The following is a 7,321-nucleotide window of genomic DNA, read 5'->3' as shown; positions in this document are numbered from 1 at the left end:
GAGCAATTTATCTCTTGGCTAGCAGTGCAGGAAGGTGGGCTCCTAATCCCTGGCTAACAGTGCAGCAAGGTGGGCTCTTTGTCCGTGGCTAACAGCACAGCAAGGTAGGCTCTTTCTCCCTGGCTAACAGTGCAGCAAGTTGGACTCTTCATCTCTGGGTAACAGTGCAGCAAGATGAGCAATTTATCTCTTGGCTAGCAGCGCAGGAAGGTGGTCTCCTAATCCCTGGCTAACAGTGCAGCAAGGTGGGCTCTTTGTCCCTAGCTAACAGCACAGCAAGGTGGGCTCCTAATCCCTGGCTAACAGTGCAGCAAGGTGGGCTCTTTGTCCCTGGCTAACAGCGCAGGAAGGTGGTCTATTTATACATGGCTAAGAGCGCAGCAAGTTAGGCTCTTTATCCGTGGCAAACAGTGTAGCAAGTTGGACTATTAATCTCAGGCTAACAGTGCAGGAAGATCGTCTCTTTATCCGTGGCTACCAGCGCAGGAAGGTGGGCTCTTTATCCCTGGCTAACAGTGCAGCAAGATGAGCTATTTATCTCTGGCTAACAGTGCAGCAAGGTGGGCTCCTGATCCTGGGATAACAGTGTAGCAAGTTGGGCTCTTTATCTCTGGCTACAGTGCAGGAAGATGGGCTCTTTATCCCTGGCTAACAGAGCAGGTAAGTGGGCTCTTTAGCCCTTGTTAACTGTGCAGTAAGTTGGGCTACTTATCTCTGGCTAGCAGCACAGCATGGTAGGCTCTTTCTCCCTGGCTAACAGTGCAGCAAGTTGGACTCTTCATCTCTGGGTAACAGTGCAGCAAGATGAGCAATTTATCTCTTAGCTAGCAGTGCAGGATGGTGGGCTCCTAATCCCTGGCTAACAGTGCAGCAAGGTGGGCTCTTTGTCCCTGGCTCACAGCGCAGGAAGGTGCTGTATTTATCCATGGCTAAGAGCGCAGCAAGTTAGGCTCTTTATCCGTGGCAAACAGTGTAGCAAGTTGGACTATTAATCTCAGGCTAACAGTGCAGGAAGATCGTCTCTTTATCCGTGGCTACCAGCGCAGGAAGGTGGGCTCTTTATCCCTGGCTAACAGTGCAGCAAGATGAGCAATTTATCTCTTGGCTAGTAGTGCAGGAAGGTGGTCTCCTAATCCCTGGCTAACAGTGCAGCAAGGTGGGCTCTTTGTCCCTGCCTAACAGCACAGCAAGGTGGACTCTTTGTCCCTGGCTAACAGTGCAGCAAGGTGGGCTCCTAATCCCTGGCTAACAGTGCAGCAAGGTGGGCTCTTTGTCCCTGGCTAACAGCACAGCAAGGTAGGCTCTTTCTCCCTGGCTAACAGTGCAGCAAGTTGGACTCTTCATCTCTGGGTAACAGTGCAGCAAGATGAGCAATTTATCTCTTGGCTAGCAGTGCAGGAAGGTGGGCTCCTAATCCCTGCCTAACAGTGCAGCAAGGTGGGCTCTTTGTCCCTGGCTAACAGCGCAGGAAGGTGGTCTATTTATCCATGGCTAAGAGCACAGCAAGTTAGGCTCTTTATCCGTGGCAAACAGTGTAGCAAGTTGGACTATTAATCTCTTGTCTAACAGTGCAGGAAAATCGTCTCTTTATCTGTGGCTACCAGCGCAGGAAGGTGGGCTCTTTATCCCTGGCTAACAGCACAGCAAGGTGGGCTCTTTATCCCTGGCTGACAGCACAGCAAAGTGGGCTCTTTGTCACTGGCAAGCTCCACAGGAAGGTGGACTGCTGATCCTTGGCGAAGAACGTAGGAAGGTGGGCTCTTTCTCCCTGGCTAACAGTGCAGGCAGATGGGCTCTTTATCCCTGGCTAACAGTGCAGCAAGGTGGGCTCTTTGTCCCTGCCTAACAGCACAGCAAGGTGGACTCTTTGTCCCTGGCTAACAGTGCAGCAAGGTGGGCTCCTAATCCCTGGCTAACAGTGCAGCAAGGTGGGCTCTTTGTCCCTGGCTAACAGCACAGCAAGGTAGGCTCTTTCTCCCTGGCTAACAGTGCAGCAAGTTGGACTCTTCATCTCTGGGTAACAGTGCAGCAAGATGAGCAATTTATCTCTTGGCTAGCAGCGCAGGAAGGTGGTCTCCTAATCCCTGGCTAACAGTGCAGCAAGGTGGGCTCTTTGTCCCTAGCTAACAGCACAGCAAGGTGGGCTCCTAATCCCTGGCTAACAGTGCAGGAAGATCGTCTCTTTATCCGTGGCTACCAGCGCAGGAAGGTGGGCTCTTTATCCCTGGCTAACAGTGTAGCAAGATGAGCTATTTATCTCTGGCTAACAGTGCAGCAAGGTGGGCTCCTGATCCTGGGATAACAATGTAGCAAGTTGGGCTCTTTATCTCTGGCTACAGTGCAGGAATGTCGGCTCTTTATCCCTGGCTAACAGAGCAGGTAAGTGGGCTCTTTAGCCCTTGTTAACTGTGCAGTAAGTTGGGCTACTTATCTCTGGCTAGCAGCACAGCATGGTAGGCTCTTTCTCCCTGGCTAACAGTGCAGCAAGTTGGACTCTTCATCTCTGGGTAACAGTGCAGCAAGATGAGCAATTTATCTCTTGGCTAGCAGTGCAGGAAAGTGGGCTCCTAATCCCTGGCTAACAGTGCAGCAAGGTGGGCTCTTTGTCCCTGGCTAACAGCACAGCAAGGTAGGCTCTTTCTCCCTCGCTAACAGTGCAGCAAGGTGGACTCTTCATCTCTGGCTAACAGTGCAGCAAGATGAGCAATTCATCTCTTGGCTAGCAGTGCAGCAAGGTGGACTCCTAATCCCTGGCTAACAGTGCAGCAAGGTGGGCTCTTTGTCCCTGGCTAACAGCGCAGGAAGGTGGTCCATTTATCCATGGCTAAGAGTGCAGCAAGTTAGGCTCTTTATCCGTGGCAAACAGTGTAGCAAGTTGGACTATTAATCTCAGGCTAACAGTGCAGGAAGATCGCCTCTTTATCCGTGGCTACCAGCGCAGGAAGGTGGGCTCTTTATCCCTGGCTAACAGTGCAGGCAGATGGGCTCTTTATTCCTGGGTAATAGTGCAGCAAGGTGGGCTTTTTCTCCCTGGCTAACAGTGCAGCAAGTTGGACTCTTCATCTCTGGCTAACAGTGCAGCAAGATGAGCAATTTATCTCTTGGCTAGCAGTACAGGAATGTGGGCTCTTTGTCCCTGGCTAACAGCACAGCAAGGTAGGCTCTTTATCCCTGGCTAACAGTGCAGCAAGATGAGCTATTTATCTCTGGCTAACAGTGCAGCAAGGTGGGCTCCTGATCCTGGGATAACAGTGTAGCAAGTTAGGCTCTTCATCTCTGGGTAACAGTGCAGCAAGATGAGCAATGTATCTCTTGGCTAGCAGTGCAGGAAAGTGGGCTCCTAATCCCTGGCTAACAGTGCAGCAAGGTGGGCTCTTTGTCCCTGGCTAACAGCACAGCAAGGTAGGCTCTTTATCCCTGGCTAACAGTGCAGCAAGATGAGCTATTTATCTCTGGCTAACAGTGCAGCAAGGTGGGCTCCTGATCCTTGGATAACAGTGTAGCAAGTTAGGCTCTTCATCTCTGGGTAACAGTGCAGCAAGATGAGCAATTTATCTCTTGGCTAGCAGTGCAGGAAGGTGGACTCCTAATCCCTGGCTAACAGTGCAGCAAGGTGGGCTCTTTGTCCCTGGCAAGCTCCGCAGGAAGGTGGACTGCTGATCCTTGGCGTAGAACGTAGGAAGGTGGGCTCTTTATCCCTGGCTAACAGTGCAGGCAGATGGGCTCTTTATCCCTGGCTAACAGTGCAGCAAGATGAGCTATTTATCTCTGGCTAACAGTGCAGCAAGGTGGTGGGCTCCTGATCCTGGGATAACAGTGTAGCAAGTTGGGCTCTTCATCTCTGGCTAACAATGCAGGAATGTCGGCTCTTTCTCCCTGGCTAACAGAGCAGGTAAGTGGGCTCTTTAGCCCTTGTTAACTGTGCAGTAAGTTGGGCTATTTATCTCTGGCTAGCAGCACAGCAAGGTGGGCTCTTTATCCCTGGCTAACAGTGCAGAAAGTGGACTCCTGATCCTGGGATAACAGTGTAGCAAGTTGGGCTCTTTATCTCTGGCAAACTGTGTAGCAAGTTGCACTATTAATCTCTGGCTAGCAATTCAAGAAGATGAGCTCTTAACTGCTGGCTAACAGCAGATCAAGGGGAGCTCTTTATCCCTCGCTATCATCACAGGAATGTGGGCTCTTTGTCCCTGACTAACAGCACAGCAATGTAGTCTCTTTCTCCCTGGCTACCAGCTCAGGAAGGTGGGCTCTTTATCCCTGGCTAGCAGTGCAGGAAGGTGGGCTCTTTATCCCTGGCTAACAGCAGAGCATAGTGGGCTCTTTGTCCCTGGTTAACAGTGCAGGAACGTGGTCTATTTATCCATGGCTAAGAGTGCAGCAAGTTAGGCTCTTTATCCGTGGCAAACAGTGTAGCAAGTTGGACTATTAATCTCAGGCTAACAGTACAGTAAGATCGTCCCTTTATCCGTGGCTACCTGCACAGGTAGCTGGGCTCCTTATCCCTGGCAAACAGTGCAGCAAGTTGAGCTCTTCATGTTTGGCTAACAGTGCAGCAAGATGACGTATATATTTCTTGGCTAGCAGCGCAGCAAGGTGGTCTATTTATCTATGGCTAACAGTGCAGCAAGGTGGGCTCTATGCTTTCCCTGAATCAACACAGTCCCCCCCTCCCCCAGCACCATGACAGCCCTCTCCAACAGAAGCACGGCAGCTAAGAGGTGGGGAGCTGGTGCCTGGCTCCACAGCGCCCTGACAACAGGAGGGGAAGGCAGAGGAGGGACAGGGGCAGCTTCCAGCCTTAACCCAGCTCCTACCCGGCCCCCAGCAGGTACTTACAGTCACACGCTGCTCTGCCTCTCTGACCAGCTTCGGATAACAACGTACTGCCACCTTACCCTGGTGTCCATCAGCCATTTTGGAAGATCCCATGGACCAATGAATCTTGCCAGTGGCCATGACTAGGCAAACCTGGAAGGAGTAACAATGAGACTTTGAAAATCCAGAATCCCATTCACAGCAGACCCAAAGGATACACCTGTGTCTCCAGGCTGTGGCATCCTTCCTAAGTGGAGAACATAAGGCCGCCCCACACTGTTTCATGATTAGACCATATTTAAGTGGCAGAGTTAAGATTCATAGAAGTAAAACTCCATAAAATATTCCCTGAGGCAGAAAAGCCTTTTCCTGTGGCTGCAGTTCCATGAGCCACAACTATTTCTTTTCATGAACTTTATCTGTAAGCTGACAGTGAGATGCACCAAGGGTCCCTTCCAAGGGTCTGCTGGAGAGTCCCCAGCTCCACATACTCTCATTTACTGCGGCGGCTCCTGCCTTAGGTATTTACAGCACCATTTTCCCCTTCCCAGCATCCGATTTCTGCTATCCTGGCTTGGCAACTTTGCATCTCCCTTTTCATTTATGCTTTTTCTGGCATCTGGACCACATTTCATAGAATCATTTAGGCTGGAAAAGACCTTTAAGATCATCAAGTGCAACTGTAGACCTAGCACTGCCAAGCCCACCACTGCTTTCCCTGGATGTACGCAAGAACTGCTGCTCAGAAAATCACCTACAGATTTCAAATGCAAGGAGAGGACAGGGAGGGGGAGTTGGCTTTGCAGTCCCTTCCAGCTAGGCCACCTGCTGCATTTTTCATCCTCAGCCTCCACAGCATTTTCTAGACAGAGCAAGAAGCAGCTAAGCTCTCACATACACACCGTGCAAAACAGATTCCAGGCCAAAACAGCCCAAAGGCCCTGTGCAAACCAAGGCGGGCAAGGCCAGCGGCACGAGGCAGGCAGCCCCCCTCCCTCCACGTTTCACCCACAGCCCGCGTGCACTCACGGCCGCAGCCCCGGGGGAGAAAGGGAGACAGGCCGGCACTTTCTCTCTCCGGGAGCAAAGCTTGCTCCCTGCCCAGCTCCGCTCGGGGGGAGAAGGGGCTCCAGCTCCCAGGCCCTGACAGGGAAAGTGCTTCATCCTCCAGGTGCCTCTCGCTCAGCACAAGAGCCCCCCTGCCCTGTGCTCTGGGGGCAACCTCCCCCCTCAGACCCTCCCCAGACCAGCAGCTGCCGTGCAGGGACACAGATCCCACAGGAGGGCGAGCGCAGCCCGCGGCCAGCAGAGCTTGGGCAGGACCGAGGGCCCCCTGCCCCGGGCACCCCCCTGCCCCAGTGTCACCACCCCCCCCCCCCAGGCTCCCCTGGACCCCGGGTCCCTGCTCCACAAGGCTCCCAAGCCCCCCCCCGCCCGCCCGCGGCTGAGCGGCCCGGCAGCACCGGCACCCAGAGCCGCCATCCGGCTTTCGGCCGGGGTGGGGACGCAGACACCACCCCCCCATCATCCCTCACCTCTCCTTCTCTGCGGGGGCCGTGGGGACACACTCACGGGAGGATCCCCGATGCCAGACAGGCTGTTGTCCCCGTTGCCAGGGCAACTGGGCATGCCAGCTGGCCCCAACACTGCCATGGCAACGCCGGGGAGGGGGTGAGGGGGGGGGGGTGGGGGAGGGGAGGGACAGCTCCGGGACATGGGGGCAGAGGGGACAGGGATGCTCAGCGCCCAAAGCCCCCAGTGAGACCAGCAAGCAGGCCCTGAAACCGCCTCCAGCACACCCACCTGGCTCCAGCACAGCTGCAGCCCCGGGTGCGTTACCCCGGCACGGGGCAGCGGCTACAGACAGTCCCAGCAGAACCCAAAGGGCTTCTCCCGGATCGAACAACGCGAGCCCACGGGCAGTGTAGGGTTAATTAACTGCTGTGGAGAGAGCCACAGGCCACCGGGGAACACCCAGAGGGGCAACAGAGCCTCCAAAGCCACTCACACACAACCCACAGCGGTGCCAGCACCCCCCTCCACAGGGACGAGCTGCTTCCTGCTCCCCACGCTTGGTCCTAACCCGGATCCCAGTTCCACCCGCTCAGCTGCTTTGCTGCCACCTCACACCTCCCAGCCCGCCCGCGGCAGGGCTCTGGCACGGGCCCACACTGATGCACAAACAGCACAACCACCCCTGTCCCTCTCGGGAACGCCCTGTCATAAATTAACCCTGCCAAGCGCAGCCCGACAGGCACAGCACTAACTCCTGACTGAACCCCGGCTCCCCCCACGCCCTCACCCAGCAGCTCCACCCCCTGGGCTCCGCTCAGCAGATGCACCCCAGTGCCTCTGCCCAGTGCCCTTGTGCAGGGGCTGGCACGGGGCTAAGGGGAGGTCAGGCCTTGCTGAGCTTGGCTCAGATCCCTCGTGTTCATTCCAAGGCCAGAGATGCTTCTGCAACCAGGAAAACCGGACGGCTTGGCTGGCTGGCCAGAGCACA

At 54.7% G+C, this 7,321-nt stretch overlaps 1 pseudogene; it reads right to left on the bottom strand.

Moving 5' to 3' along the window:
• Positions 1-4,714: 4,714 nt before the first annotated feature.
• The window catches only part of LOC141938290 (E3 ubiquitin-protein ligase RBBP6-like), a 97,927-nt pseudogene continuing 95,320 nt past the window's right edge, over positions 4,715-7,321 (bottom strand).

The sequence above is a fragment of the Strix uralensis genome, chromosome Z (genome assembly GCF_047716275.1).
Source record: "Strix uralensis isolate ZFMK-TIS-50842 chromosome Z, bStrUra1, whole genome shotgun sequence".
Taxonomy (NCBI): Eukaryota; Metazoa; Chordata; class Aves; order Strigiformes; family Strigidae; genus Strix; species Strix uralensis.
Note: the sequence above shows the minus strand (reverse complement) of the source record. Positions and strands in the feature narration are given on the sequence as shown.